The sequence below is a fragment of the Macaca fascicularis genome, chromosome 15 (genome assembly GCF_037993035.2).
Source record: "Macaca fascicularis isolate 582-1 chromosome 15, T2T-MFA8v1.1".
NCBI lineage: Eukaryota > Metazoa > Chordata > Mammalia > Primates > Cercopithecidae > Macaca > Macaca fascicularis.
This window is the reverse complement of record NC_088389.1, coordinates 85,886,497-85,903,180: the sequence shown is the minus strand read 5'-3', so window position 1 is coordinate 85,903,180 and position 16,684 is coordinate 85,886,497. Positions and strand designations below refer to the sequence as shown.

The 16,684-nt window shown below is 37.9% G+C and overlaps 1 long non-coding RNA gene across 1 annotated transcript in view; it reads right to left on the bottom strand.

Moving 5' to 3' along the window:
- Positions 1-502: 502 nt before the first annotated feature.
- Positions 503-16,684, bottom strand: part of LOC135967564 (uncharacterized) — a 55,494-nt gene continuing 39,312 nt past the window's right edge. Inside the window, exon 3 of the long non-coding RNA XR_010581739.2 lies at positions 503-1,367. This is a non-coding gene — a long non-coding RNA (uncharacterized lncRNA). The remainder of the gene's footprint in view (positions 1,368-16,684) is intronic.

Sequence of the window (16,684 nt, the reverse complement as noted above, 5' to 3'; positions counted from 1 at the left end):
CTTCTCAGGCAAAGAGAACAAGTGCAAAGTCCCTATAGTAGGAACGTACTCAGGAAGTACAAGGAATGGCAGATAAGCTAGTATGGTTAGAATAGAGAGAATGAGGAGAAAAATGATAGGAAATGAGATCAGAGAGGTTGCGAGAGACTCAAGCATGCGCAGCCTTGTGGGCTAGGTTAAGAACTTGCATTATCTCATTTATGCTTTTATTCTGGATTACACAGTTGCTATACAGGTAATAGACAAAAGGGAAGGGAGCAAAAGCAGAAACTAAGACAAGGTTCCATGTAACGGCAGGGACCAGTGTAGCTGTTATAGAAATGATGAGAATGGGTTGTTGTATTGGTCAGGGTTCTCTAGAGGGACAGTACTAATAGGATATATATGAAAGTTAATAGTTTATTAAGTTATATGATCACAAGGCTGTCTGCAAGCTGAGGATAAAGGAGAGCCAGTCCGGGTCGGGCACGGTGGCTCACGCCTGTAATCCCAGTACTTTGGGAGGCTGAGGTGGGAGGATCACGAGGTCAGGAGATCAAGACCACCCTGGCTAACATGGTGAAACCCCGTCTCTACTAAAAATATAAAAAATTAGCCAGGCATGGTGGCCAGTGCCTGTAGTCCCAGCTACTCAGGAGGCTGAGGCAGGAGAATGGCGTGAACCCGAGAGGTGGAGCTTGCAGTGAGCTGAGATCACGCCAATGCACTCCAGCCTGGGCAACAGTGCGATAATCCGGCTTGAAGAGGAAAAAAAAAAAAAAAACAAAAACAGAGGAAAGCCAGTCCAAGTCCCAAAACTGAAGAACTCAGAGTTTGATGTTTGAGGGCAGGAATCATCCAGCACAGGAGAAAGATGTAAGTTGGGAGGCTAGGCCAGTCTCGCCTTTTCACGTTTTCCTGCCTACTTTATATTCGCTGGCAGCTGATTAGATTGTGGCCACCGGATTAAGGGTGGATCTGCTATCCCCAGCCCACTGACTCAAATATTAATCTCTTTCTGCAACACACTCACAGACACACCCAGGATCAATACTTTGTATCCTTCAATCCAATCAAGTTGTCACTCAGTATTAACCTTCGTAAGTCCATCTCTTGTCAACTTGAACCTATACACATCTCCAGAGATCATATATAATCTTCAAATAAAGAAAATAATGTCATAGTTATGCCTAACATAATACAACTATCCTTCGTACAACCAGAAATGCACAAATCCCCAACCCAAACGCTATACCATAAAGTTAACAATACTTAAATGCTGATATGAAGTCAGTAAATCTTCAATCCAATCAAGCTGGCAGTCGGTATTAACCATCACAGTTGTATTTTGCATCTCTTTGAGTGGTAGTGCCATCAGATTTGCTGATCTACTGGAAGTGAAGATGAAAGAAAATTAAGTTTTTTATATCAATTTTTGGTCTAAGTAACCAGAGAATAAAGATGGCATTTACCAATATGAGAAACAATATATGAGTGGGAAGTTTGGAGTTGGGGGGGAAAAAAAAACAAGTTTGTTTTGGACACATTAAGTTTGATACCTTAGTAGAAAACCTAGTAAGTAGTTGCATGTCCAAGTCTGGATGTTGAGTGAACCCTCTTGGCTGCAGATATAAACTTGGAGGTAAGAGGTAAAAATACGGTATTTAAAGCCATAAGACTGGATAAGACTGTTTAGGGCTCAGTGAAAACCCAAGACCGTTCCACGAACTAAGCCCGGGGGTATTTCAATATTTAAAAGTTAAGGAAAAGAAGAGAGACCAGAAAAGGAAACTGAGGAAGCATGGTGAATGAAAATCAAGAGAGGTGCATCTCGGGTGACAAATGAACAATTTTTTTCAAAAAGGATGGGGGAAAACAACTCAAGCCAAATGGTTGCAACAGGTTGATTACATGAGAATTGAAATTGACCTTTGAATTTGACATGTAGAGATCATGGCCATGTTTACAGGAATAGGTTTTCATTCTTTCTTTAAAAGGATGGAAGAAGAGGTAGTGAGTATGGATAACTTTTTCACAGATTTTCTCTGAAAGGAAGCAGAAAAAGGGGATAGTATATGGAAGAGCAATAGGATGCAAAGTGCAAAAAAATATATAATTTGCAAAGATGACCATAATTGTTCTCTTCCCTGTATTCATCTCCCCTTTGCATTGTGACTTTGCAGATCTTCTCATCAAGAGATGGAATCTGAAATGACCGTGCGGGTTGTTTGACCACCAGAAGGCAGTGAAAGTCATATTGTTCTGAGCTTCATGATGCCTTGCAAACTCTCCACTTTCTCTTGAAAACTATCCAGTCACCATGTTAACAAGCCCAAGTTAGCCTGCTTGGTGATGAGAGACATGTGTCTCCATCATCCCAACTCTCCTTTTTACCCCCTCACTCTGTCACTCAAGTACAGACAACCAACCCCCAGAAGCAGAACTAAATAAAAATTAACCTAACTAAATAAAAATTAACCAAGATACACGAGGGAGCCCAGGCAAGAACAGAACAGCCCCACTAAGCCCAACCTAAACTACCAACCAAGAGAATCATGAACTGACAACATAGCTCCTGTTTTAAAGACACAGATTTTGGGGGTGCAGCAAAACAAAACTGATATAGAAAAGACTTTTTTTGTCATTGTTTTGTCATTATGGTTATTTGTTTTAATATGGGAGATAATGTAGCATGTTTGCTGCTGTGAATAATTCAGCAAGAGGAAAAAATAATGATGATCAGAGAGGAAACCATTTTAAAAGCAATATTTCCTACCACATTTGATAGGAAATGTGAGTTTCAGTACACTGGTAGGAATTTTGGCCTTGTATGGGAGCATAGGTAAATGGCATGTGCAAAGAGGAGATGACAGAGTGCCATGGATATAGTAAGTGTTCAGTAAACACAAACCAATATGCTTAAATGACATGGCTATCCTTGGGAACATTAATTACAGACCTAAATTTTAAAGTAAGTTTTTCTGGTCCCAAAGCCCTTTCTATAATAACTGCCAGGGACCTTTTTTTTTTTTTTTTTTTTTTTGCTTTATGTAGAATTATTTTCTTAATTATCTCCATATATACAAATCCCATCCATTATTTGAAAATAAGTATCACCTTTCCATGATATCTTCCTTCATATTCCCATCTTAAAGCAATCTCACATTCTGTTAAGGCCCATAATAGTTGTATCTAAGTGTTTTCAAATACAGTTACAAATTTCTTACTTGTCTTATAATTATATGGATTAATAGAATCTCATTAATGAATTATATGCTAACTATAACTGACTATAGAATTATGAGTTATTAGAGTTTATATATAAACCTTATAGAAAATAGAGTTTATATCTGATTTATCTTTTAACCACCTCAAGATCTATCTAAACATAATATGGAATGTATAAATATGAATGAATGAAAATGTTAATGTAATTAAGCATTACATTTAGTGTCCTGACATAGAGAGTCAAATGAGGGTAATTTAAAGGCTGACATAGTTTAACACATTATTTTAGGTGTATATTTATTATCCATCTTTTAAAATTTTAATGTTTATTTATTTATTTAGGGAGGGAGTCTCACTCTGTCACCCAGTGCAATGGTGCAATGGTGCAATCTCAGCTGCAACCTCTGCCTCCTGGGTTCAAGCAATTCTCATACCTCAGCCTCCCAAGTGGCTGGGACTACAGGCATGCACCACTATGCCCGCCTAATTTTTGTATTTTTTGGTAGAGATGAGGTTTTACCATGTTGGCCAGGCTGGTCTTGAACTTCTAACATCACGTGATCCACCCGCCTCGGCCTCCCAAAGTGCTGGGATTTACAGGCATGAGCCACCATGTCCAGCCTATTGTCCACTTTCAGATATATGAAAAGCTTACTCATTCGTTTATGTACATATATGGATAGACTAGATATTATGGAATAGTTTCTCAGTAATTTCCTGCAAATAACAATTGCATCTTAATTTCTGAACTGGAGAATATTTAGCAACTATTTTTGTAAGCTTTTGTCCTTTTTAAGGAAGATTGTTGATCCCTTCTCTGATCTCTAACAGTTCATTTAAATTATCTAAATATTGCTGCAGCTGGGTGTAGGAAGCTATCTTTATGAACTCCAGCCAATTGCAACATACAAAGAAACACTCAAAAATGCCTAAAATAAACATGCAAAATAGAATACGATGCTTCCTACATAGAAAATTCCTTTTCTCACTTTTGCAATAAAAATATATTCCAAAGCATTAAATCATTGTAGAAATAAATGTCAAATAATTCTTCTAAAGACCATTAATATTTGCTTAACCATATAAGTTTCTCTGAAAAGAAAAGATATCATGCAACAAAAATGCCCCAATTCAGACACAACCAACTGATCTTTAGGAAAAAGTAAAATCCTATTTATTATCTATTAGATTGATTAGTAAAGATATTACTTGATGGACAATAGAACTGGCACCTGTAAGCTGTAGAGAGCACCATTGTGCACACCTCCAATGCATAAATTCATCTTCCAAAATCGTTTTAAGATGTAAATGAAACAAGAACAATTGTGAGTTCTCCCAAATAGCTGTGACTATGTATCCCTGAAAACTTGAAAAGCCAACTCTCATAGAGGATTATTTGCTGGTTAGTTTTCTGTCTAGAAGTTGGTACCAGCCTTTAAAGACACCAAGCATACGCTGTGATAAGAAAGAGGAGAAAAATCTAAGCATGATAAAGCCAAAACTAGAAAATCTGAGTAACAGACTATTAAGTCAAAGAAGCATTAGAAGCATAATGAGATGAGAGGAGCTATAAAGACTAGAGAGAACAGTTCCCGAGCAGGAGAAGGGCTTGAGACAAAAGAATGAAGGTGCCCAGAGATGTGAACTTTCCTGTATCTCATAAAATTATAATGAATTCTTAAAGACCAGTTAGGGGCTAAATCGACATTTCAGAGTCTCTGGAGCTCCACATACATGTGGAGTCCATATCCACTCATGAAATCTTTTCCAAGGGCATCCACGAAGAACTCATGAGAAAGATTGCTGGCAGAGCATAAGACCTGCGTGCTTCCCTCAATGGCACAAGCATGCATGACCTGGTAAAGACTAATAATGGAGCAGGAGTATCTACAGAAGCCTATCCATTCTCCAAAAACTCTGTAAATACCAAGAAATGATCAGCTGCCACTAGCAGCAGGCACAGAACCTCCCACGTCCTGATTCCCTTTCAGATACAAAGCAAAAGCCATCTGCCACTGAATTGGTAAGAACCACGCCCATATATCAGAGTTGACCTTGGTGTGTCATGAAACAAAAGCCAGCTTCCTCTGGGGCAGAACAGGGACCCTTCCATCCCTCATTCCAGACAAAGACAAGCTGCAGCTGGGAAGTGGCAAAAATCCCACTTGTGCATAGAATTCTGCCCTTTTCAAGGCAATGTTCAGCTACCACCCAGGAAGGGCAAGAAACTTACTCACACCCGAGATCTCCCACCTATACAAGATAGTTTTGTTGACACTAGGAGGAGAAGCAGGAAATTTGCTTACACTCTCCAAGTGGGGCACTGGGGAACAGGCAGGAAGGCTGAGAAAACCCCACTTCCTAGGCTTATATATATAAGACCTGCCCAAGTCTGAGGATGGAGTAGGGGAATGAGAAACCACTCCTGTTACCACCAGAGATCTTGCATCAAATAACAAGGAACATAGTTGTGCATTAGGGGAAGGGCAAGAGCATGGACAAAGAACCCTTCTATGATGCAGGTGAGCAAGGCTTGCTATAGACTGGAAGTGAAGCAAAAACATTGAGAAACATACTCTGGAACCCCAAGCCCCACCTTAGGCCAAGATAATAGCAGCCCAGCACTAGAGGATATCCACTGACAAAAAGAATGAACCTTGATTTTTATGTCAACATGTATAAAAACTAACTCAAAATGGACCATACACCTAGGTGGAAGAGCTGAAGCTCTAAAACTTCTAGAAGAAAACGTAAATACCTCCTAAATTCAACAAGAAGACAAACAAGATATAAAAAAAGCAAATAAGCACATAAAAGATACTCATTATCTTTAATCATTAGGAAAGTGCAAGTTTTTAAACCACTGTGAGATGCTATCGATACTACGCACCCATTAGGATTACTAATGTAAAAAGACTGGTCATACCAAATTTTAGATAGAATGCGGGAAAAATTGAAATTTTCATTTATTGTTGGGGGAATGCAAAATGCCACTTTGAAAATATGAACACACAGCCACTTTGAAAAACAGTTTGATTTTTTATAAAGATAAGCATGCATTTACTATATGGGCTAATAATTCCACTCCTAGTCATAAACCCAAAAGAACTGAAAACATGTTTCTGTACAAGGACCTGCACATGAACCGTTTTAGCAGTTTTAGCCATAAATGCCCCAAACTGTAAACAATCCAAATGTCCTTCAAATGGTGAGTGGTAAACAGATGGTGATTAATCCATAAATGGAACACTATTCAGCAAGAGAAAGGAACAAACTACTGATATACGCAACAAAATAGATGATTCTTGAAGCACTGAACTAAGTAAAAAAAGGCCAAGCAAAAGACACATATTGTATGAGTCCACGATCTGACATTCTAGAAACATCAAAACTGAATGCAAAACAGATCAGTGGTTTCTAGCGGCTAGGATGGAGGAAGAGGATTGCCTGAAAGGTGTATGAAGAAACCTTCTGGAGTGATGAAAATTTCATATCTTGATTGCTGTGGCCATTACACAACCACAGACATTTTTCAAAACTGGTAAATGAGCTTTTTTGGTATGTAAAATATATCACAATAAAAAGAGAGAGAAAATTAAACTCTTCAATATTTAACCCTGTTCAAAACCAGAGTTAAGAACCACTGCATCCTCGTTAGTATAGAGATGGGTTTAAAAAAAAAAAAAAACTGCAATAGTCAAGCAAAAGTATAGCATTTGTACATGAGTAGAAGTTGTTGACTATGCAGCTGTCCTGGAATTTCTTGGTCACAACTTCACTTCACTGGGGACAGAAAAGGTGCATCCTGGTTCCAAAAGGTCTACTTAAGTCAAGGAAACAGGTGTGACTTACCTTACACTACTTTTCTCCAAAAGAATTAATAAAGGAAATTGTCACTACAGGATGTACAACTGCTGAGAAAAACTCAGAAATAAAGGTTAGCAAAAAAAATACAGGAGGTTGGTTGATGAGGTCCTTAGAGAGAAATAACAAACAAAGTTCATAAATGAACTTCCTTAGCTTTGTTCTTTTAGATTATCCTGTTCAAAATAAATTCTACCCAAGCCAATGGGGAAGGGGAGTTCTGTGCTTCCTTGAAGATTTTAGCAAAACTTTATGTTTTTGATTATTGTAAAATCTCTGAAAATGGAACAACTAGTTGACCCTGAAGAATAGCTCTTTGCTTTTATTTTCCATTATGAGAAAATGTATGAAGTAGACATATAATCTCTTACCCTGTGTTGGCCACTGCATACAGCAGGGTTTGAGGTACGAAGTGTGGAGAAAGAGTTTTCAGTGTTTGCGTCAGGGTTCTCTAGTGAGGAAGATGTTCCACCTTCTTACCTACAACTACACCAACACATTAGCTGTCTAAGTTCCTGCTGGAGTTGATTTAAGCAGAACACATTTATCCAGGGATATGATGTGGTTGGATGTGACTGCCAACAATGCTTAGTGGCATAATTTATTATGCATGTCCTGTGTTGGGAACTCCTTTTCAGTGGTACTCAATGGACTATAAATATCACTTGCTGTGAAATGCATATTGTTCTTATAGTTGCTTTACCACATCCCAGAGTTAATTTCCAGTTCTCCTTTAGCACCATTCCCAACGTTTTATATCTTTGCTTTATTCTTTTCTTTTGAAACACAATCTCCTTCTCTTGTTGACTTTAAACAAAAAATAACACTCTGAAATCATTAAAGAGGCTCCTTCTAGCTCTAAGATTCATGAGCATATTAAAATAAAATCTATTCAAATGAATCTCTTCACTGAGCCAGTATCTAAACAAGAAAAAAATATTTAGGAACAATTTTTTTCTGAACTAAATAAAAATGAATTTTCAAAAAAGTGTCCTAAATTCTGAATAAAAAATTAAAGTTTTTAATATCATATTGGAAAAAATGATTACTGAAGGGGATTTATACATGTCTGATGTTTTATTCAGGCCACTCAAGTTATTTTTGGTGATTGTCAAAACCATAAAATGTCTATTTAATCAAAAAATGTCTGTTTGTGCTTTATTTTTCCTCTTTGGGAGGCCCAAATTGTAACATAGAATGAGTTGCAAAAAAGAAAGGAATTTACTATATCAGAATCTGTCTAGAAGTCATTACTAATAAACATAGACATTCTTTACCAATTTCATCAGGTGTTCTAAAATAACTTGCAGGTCTCTGATCACCTCCTTTTTAATAAATAAAGTATTAAACAGGACATTTGACTCATCCACATTTGGAAAATGTACTTCATGCTGTTTTCCATTCTCTGAAATCACATATCCTGGGGTTATTGACAAACAGAACTTTCTTGATTTTGATCAGAGCTTGGTTTATAATGTACAATATTAAAAAAAGATTAACTGCTTGACATAGGAATGTAGTTTAAGAAGATTATGATACATCCATAAAATGGAATATTACAAAAGGCATTATAAGGTATTCTATAAATCTATAGTAAAATAGATAGATATATGTTCATGACATATTGCAAAGCGAAACAATCAGTTTATAAAATAACGTATACGATAAATTAAATTTGAAAAGAATAAATATGTTGTGTATATATGGAGACGTGGAAATTTAGAGGAAGAAGATTTAAAAGAACAAACACTAAGTAACTGCAGTCATCATTTGGTAGCGTTATGGGTAATAGTTTCTTCTTTTACTTATTTATATTTTCTAATTTTTATAATGAACATGAAATACTTGTGTAATCAAAACAAATATCTAAAACTCATTATAAACTTTCAAGTCAGATTCTTGGACAAAAGAAAATACAGTAATTGGAGAGCAAAATCTAAGATAAATGCAGAAAACCATATATTCAATCTATAAGTGTTATGCATATGCCAATATCAAGATCATGTTTTTCTACATAAATGATAAAGCCAAGCATGAGGCATAACAAACACTTAGGCTGCAATAGCTAAGGTACTTTAATGCTAAGTCAAGAAAGGGCACATAAGAGTACCCCTTCTTGAGTTTTCTAAGTAGTTGCACAGGAATAGTCACAGAATATTAACTATGAGTTACCTATTCTCTCTTAGTGACTCAGGAAGCTATCTGCTGATTTAAAGTAAGGCACACTCCTACCTTGAAATACATACTTATAAAGAAACATGTAATAGAAGTACTAGTGGAGTGCTTCACTATAAGCCAGGCACTATTCTAAATGTTTCACATGTGAAACCCATTTAATCCTCTCAACACTATGATGTCATATTACTATTACCCCCATTTTTCAGATGAAGAAACTGATACAAATAGGGGTTAAGTAATTTATTCAAATACTTAGGGCTCACCAGTGGCAGAGAAGAATCCAGACCTAGGCAGCCAAGATCTATATTTTTAGCCACTATGTTATACTACTTCTCAAAAGAAAATTAATAGAATATTAACAGAAAATAAAATTCCCATGTATATACTATATATATACACTATATATAGTGTGCATATATATATATAGTATATTTTTATATTTTTTTATATTAGAAACTAGGCCAGGTGCAGTGGCTCACATCTGTAATCCTAGCACTTTGGGAGGCTGAGGCAGGTGGATCACCTAAGGCGGGAGTTTGAGACCAGTCTGGCCAAAATAGTGAAACCCCATCTCCACTAAAAATACAAAAAGTAGCCAGGCACAGTGGCAGGCGCCCGTAATCCCAGCTACTCCGGAGGCTGAGGCATGAGAATCGCTTGAACCCAGGAAGTGGAGGGGTTGCGGTGAGCCGAGATCCTGCCGCTGCACTCCAGCCTGGGTGACAGAGTGAGACTCTGTCCAAAAAAAAAAAAACTATTTTGGTGGACTTTTTATAATCACAGACTTTTATCAGGCAATCCCATGTGCTAGTTCCTGAAGCTCATGTACTAGTTTTCAGATGTTTGCTTTCTGCCCAGAGTCCTCAGCCAAGGCCCTCAAGGGTCTTGCATGCTCCAAGGCTAGATAAACTCCAAAGTTTCCAATGTTGTCTACAAAGTCCCTGGGTGATTTCTACTTTCTCTACCCTCTGAGACACTCTCAGCATGCTCTGACTCAATGGAATATTCTTGATACACAGAATCACTAGAGGAGAGAAGAAAATAGTCCCTTCTGCATCTCTCCAGAAGAGGCCACTGTGAATTTTCTCACCTCATTGACCTTTCCATATTTTCTGGCCTATTTTTCATTGAATCCAGATGAGGAAAAATAAGGTCTCACCATGACCCGACAGGTAAAGGAAAGGCATGAACTTGGCTGACACTTTCCCTTGGTGACAGTCTAATTAGTCCCACCACATTTCTCTTTTTTTATTATTTGTATTATTTTTATTATTTTTGAGACAGAGTCTCACTCTGTTGTTCAAGCTGGAGTGCAGTGGCACAATCTCAGCTCACTGCAACCTCCACCTCCCCGTGCTCAAGCAATTCCCATGCCTCAGCCTCCCAAGTAGCTGGGACTACAGGCACTCACCACCAGGCCCGGCTAATCTTTGTATTTTTAGTAGAGATGGGGTTTCACCATGTTAGCCAAGCTGGTCTCAAACTCCTGGCCTCAAGAGATCTGCCCACCTCGGCCTCCCAAATTGCTGGGATTACAGGCTGAGCCACCATGTCTGGCCCTAATCCTACCACATTTCTACTGGGTATCATATGTTATAGCTCAAGACCAAGTCTGACTAATAATTAAAATTGTTAGCATGTTAAAGTTTGGTGCTTGTGAAACCCAGACAGCAATACTCATTTAAATAACAGGGCTACTTAAAAGGTTAAACAAAAGCACAGTTGATAAATGTATGTGTTCATTTCTCATTAATTATCTTAGCCATTATTCAATGTTTGGGCAAAAAAATACAATTCAACAATATGATGGAATTCAAAATAACTTCTCGCATTGCCTTTTGACCATCTAATTCATAATTTATAATATCCCAGCACCACATTTTTATAGCATTATTCAGCTAATGGGTTCAGAGAAATATTCTGTGATTGTTCTGGGGAAAGTAGAGACAATAGTTGAGCTGAAAAACACCTGAGTGGTCTGGGCATGATGGCTCACGCCTGAAATCCCAGCACTTTGGGAGGCCGAGGTGAGTGGATCACTTGAGGTTGGGAGTTTGAGACCTGCCTGGCCAACATAGTGAAATCCCGTCTCTACTAGAAATACAAAAAAATTAGCAGGGTGTGGTGGCAGACGCCCATAACCCCAGCTACTCTAGACTGAGACAGGAGACTCACTTGAACCCGGGATGTTGAGACTGCAGTGAGCCATGATCATGCCACTGCACTCCAGCCTGGGCAACAGAGTGTAACCCTGTCTCAAAATAAATAAATAAATACATAAATACATAAATCAAACAAAAAACATCCAAGCGTCTTGTCCTCTTATCAATCTTAAACTTTCTGGGGATGTGTGAGGTGGTTCTGTAACTACTATAAACACAGAAGGAAACACTGGGGAAATGTAGCAGCTCAATCACCTTCTCCCTGCTTTTATTTAATTCTGAACTTGCTGTAATCAATAATTGATTCTGATTATGCTCCTGTCACTAATTTCAGTTGAACTGTATCTGGGGGGAAAAAAGTCTCATAATGACTAGTTCTCCATAGGTAAAATGCCATATCTCTAAGATAAGAGAGAAAGCATAAGAGGTTTTGTCAGTTCCCCTGGCTCCCTCTATGTCTTCAATTCCAGCCCCTTTCTCAAGGTCAATATTCAGGGAAACACTTAGGTTTGGAAGCATCACAGGAAATCTGTATGCAAATGCCTAAGTGATTTGAGTATTTTCTCTCTTCTGCATAAAAGCATTTGAAGTCCTTGAATTATCTGTTAGCCTTTCTCCTAGATGATTGAGCAAATTTGTTGATAAAACAGAATATATTTGAAAATCTTGTGGAATAAACACAGAACAGGTCAACTTTTTAAAAAAGAAATGTGCCGTTTAAAGAACATCTGAAATTTTCTCAATGACAAATACTCTTTGATCTTTGGGGTAGAAGAAATAGTCATTAAAAAGTGAAAGTAGGTTAATCCATATAGCTTATCATTCTCACTCTACCGAATCACTCTTGTTCAGTCTGAGCAATGATTACAATTATGTGATAACCCAAAATTTCCACCTCCAAGCTGTTCATTTGTCCTAAAGCTGTTGCAGAACAACAGAATTGCCTCAGGTGACTATGCTCCTGTGCATGAAATTATTTTCAACAGCCTGAAGCACAACAGAATGTTTTATGTGACAAGTTTAAGAAACGTTACTTATCAGACTGCACAACAGTCACTTTTTACCTCTGTTGCCAATCTGATCTGTCTGGTCAGACTTTTTTTAAAAAAAGCTTTCATCATACTTACTCTGCATCTCACAGATACAGTGTCAAACTAACACATAAATGAAGTTGCTCTCTAAAGCCTGGGCACCTTAACTTAGACGTCCTCCATCTCCTTGTGCCTGACATTTTCTAGCTCCCCTTGGATTATTATAAATGTTTGAAGAAATACAGAGGCAAATCTTGTCAAAGAACAGGAGCTGAATGTTTACAATGACAGATAACTAATTAAAAATGACTTCTGTATTTTTCAGTTATCTGAAACTAAAAAATACTTTTATATCATACAAAACAGAAAGACACTTTTGTATCACACAAAACTAAAAAATAGTAGTTTGGCGTTTGATGACATTCAGAAATTAGGAGCACAATTTGGAAGAATCATTTAAGTATTCACTAAGCACCAGAATTGCATAACACTTTTCTTCAGAAAATGTAAAGTATTTCTCAGCATAAGCCTGTCTAGACTAGAATAACCATGGGGCTAACAGAGGTCAGCCCAGAGGTTAGCAGAGGCCCATGAGTGCATGTGCTGTTTCCTTTGTTGCGTTGTGCAGGCAGGTGATTCACCCTGGGCCTTTCAACAAGATGCAGTGGAGAAGGGGTCAAGCAAGCGTAATTTGAAATAATTCAGATGAATCTCTTTTGCTTCCAGTTATGATTGGTATCAACTGAACTCTTTTAATCTTATCAATTGATCATCCATTTACTCAAACATACACTAAGAAAATATCTATGAAGAGAAAAATCTGGTAACCTGGCAGGTTTGTTAGTCACAATTTTCCATTAGCGAATCGGCATGTTGTCAGCTCAGGATAGTTAATAACACTTCCACATGTCATCTAGAGGAAAGAAAGGCAGGAGAGAGGAAACAAGAAAAAGAAAAGGAAGCAAAAAATACAAAAATATAATGAAGATGAACTAGAATGGAAATTGGCAGCACTGAATGTATGACTACCAAGTAAATTTGTGGTACAGCGGGCTTCAGGTAGAAAGACATGAGGCATGGAGGTCATTCTGAGCTTGTGGAAGAATGTGGGCAAAATAATAAAAACAAGATTATAACAGCAGATTATAATGCTCTGGTGAGCACTGTGCAAAGAGACCACATTGTAACAAACGCTTCAGGTGGAAAAATGGTGGAATATGAGATTACGCAGATATGGGACAGCTTTCAGAGCATCTGACCCCTGGATGGGAATTTAAACCTTATGCACTGTTATTAGTTTTCCGTTGCTGTTGTAATAAATGACCACAAGTTTACCAGCCTAAAACAACATCCATTTGCTGTGAAGTGGTAGCAGCACGGTAAGGTATCACGTCATATTGCTTCACACCTTCATTAACTTCATATCCTGTTTTCCATATGCCTTCCAGCCTGGGCTCACACCTTCTAAAGAAAATATTACCCCTATAACCTTTCCCTCAGTCTCTACTTTCCAGAGGATATTAACTAAGATTATCCCTTTGTTAACTGTGCACTTCATAGAGATGTACTCCAGCATGTTCATAGGACATTTGACCCACTGGCCAAATTAGCTGGAGGGACTTTAAGAGAATACCTCTCTCCTAGCAATATAAAATTGGGCTGGCAAACACTAATTTTATACTCTGCTTGCAACCAAAATCGAGGTGATGTAGATCACTATGTATACTGAAAAGCAGAGAAAGCTGATCTGCTAAGACAGAAAAAAATAAACCAGGCCGGGCACGGTGGCTCACACCTGTAATCTCAGCACTTTGGGAGGCCGAGGCAAGCAAATCACGAGGTCAGATCAAGACCATCCTGGCTAACACGGTGAAACCCCGTCTCTACTCAAAATATAAAAATTAGCCACGCATGGTGGCAGACACCTGTGGTCCCAGCTACTTAGGAGGCTGAGGCAGGAGAATGGCGTGAATCCAGGAGGCGGAGCTGGCAGTGAGCCGAGATCACACCACTGCACTCCAGCCTGGGCAACAGTAAGAGACTCCATCTCAAATAAATAAATAAATAAACAAACAAATAAATAAATAAAACCAGATTTACAGATAAACAGAGATCTGAAACCATAGGATCTCAGAGAGACAAGCTGATCCACAGACACATGGAATTAATGCTTGCCTTCATTTCTGATGAGTTTTCCGTTTTTTGTCTTCCTTCCCTTTTAATCAGATGCATTTATATCTTCATAATTTCCCTCCCCTTGGATTGAGCTAGTCTGAAATGTGGATCAGCTGCCTGCAATCAAAGGGACTATTTCAATTATTGTTGCTACGTAACAAACCATCCCAAGATCTGGTGACAAAAATCATCTACTTTATGATGCTCACAGATTCTGTGGGTCCAGAATTTGGACAAGGCATGAGAGGAATTACTTAACAACGCTTGGGGCTTCAGCTGGGAAGACTTGAAAGCTAGATGTGATTCACTGGCTGGAAGCTGGAATCATCTGGAGGGTCGTCACTCATATGTCTGGTGAAAGATGCTGGCTGTTGGCTAAGGCTGAGCAGGGCTGTAAGCTGGAACATCTCAATGTAGTTGTTCTATGTAGTCTCTCCACAGGGGCTCACTGGACTTCCTCACATCATGGCCTCAGCATTCCAAGAGAGGAAGGAAGTGTGTGGCATTTTTATGATCCAATCTCATGAGTGACATAACAGCACTTCTGCCATACTCCAATAGCTGCAGCAGTTACAAAGCTCCAGTCAGTCTCCAGGAGAGGGGACATAGACTCTACCACTCCATGGGAGGAATGTCAAGATCACATTGAGATCTTGTTACAGCCAACACTGGAAAATACAATCTGACGCAGGACTTGACCCTCAGACAATAGGTGGGTTGGAGCCAGATTCTGAAGGTCTCCAGGCAAAGTGGGAGGTTTGGAGTCCATCCTGGAGTCAGTGGGAACCAGAGATACTGAAGTAGAGAAGTGAAATGGAAACAGAGGACCAAAAAGAAGGTAACTAAATAGAAAAGACAAGAATTAGTCTCCCGAGATTGTCTCACTTAATATAGCCAGGATTTTATTGTCTGATGCCTTATATTTTGTGTTGTGAAGACAAGCCAGACTGACACTATCATTATAAAAATTATCAAATTTATTCCCAATGATTTTGTGTTACCACACCAATTTTGTTCCACAATAGAACTAAAAGCTAATTGAGGCCTGTATGTGACAATATGAGTATGCAAAGTAAATCAGCATGTACCAGTTTATGGAAGTGATCTTGTTTTATTCTATTAGGAAAAAAAATGTTTTTCATTGTTTACCATAGTACTGACTACACATAAAGTGCTATTCTCTCACCTCCATTTGAGGTCTACATTAGAGGTTTTTGACACACAGGAAGTGTTGGCTTCAGTGGAAAACTTTTGAACAACACATGACATTCTCACACATCTACATAACGTGAATGTGATTTCAGGTTTAGCATGGAAGTTTAGAAGCCTTTAAGGAAAGGCTGTGGAGTACATTATTAGTAAAGTATTCATCAAAGAAAATAGTCTAAAATCCTTCAGCAGCAATAGTATATATTTTTTTTCTTTTTTGCCAAGAACCTATTTAATTTTTATGCTACAGAAGTACACCCTTTTATCCATCACAAATTTAAGTCAAACATTGTATCTAAAGACATTTAAAGAAATCCAAAAGAGTAATATTAAAGATACTATGTAGAATATTTTGTACTCAAAAAACTTCTTAGCATATTTTTTTCATCTATTTCAACAGGTGATATGCAGCCTTCTATTTGCTAGAAATCTCTCTGCTTATTTATGTCTCCCAACTGCATTTTTCATTGCTTGTTTAGTAAGAAGATATATGAACAATTTCAGTCATTTTTTCCAAGTATCCCTTGTTAAAAATCACAGGAAATGATTCTGGAATAAAATAAAGGTTAAATGTATCTTGGACTTTACAAATCAGTACTTACATAGAAAGAGACATATTGTTTTATGAAAATATATTGGTTTAATGATCTATATGGAAGTAATATTTCATTCTTAAAATAACTCTAGTTTTCGTAAGGGTTCCAGTTTGGTACTCATAATGTGTTTTACACTGGGGAAATCTGCCATTCCATAGAACTGATATACACAGTCTTCATTTTGAAGCCAAGGTAGGGAATATTCTCTTTCAGAGTAGGCACACAGGAGAATCTTGCACCTTGTTTGTTTCACATGTTTAAA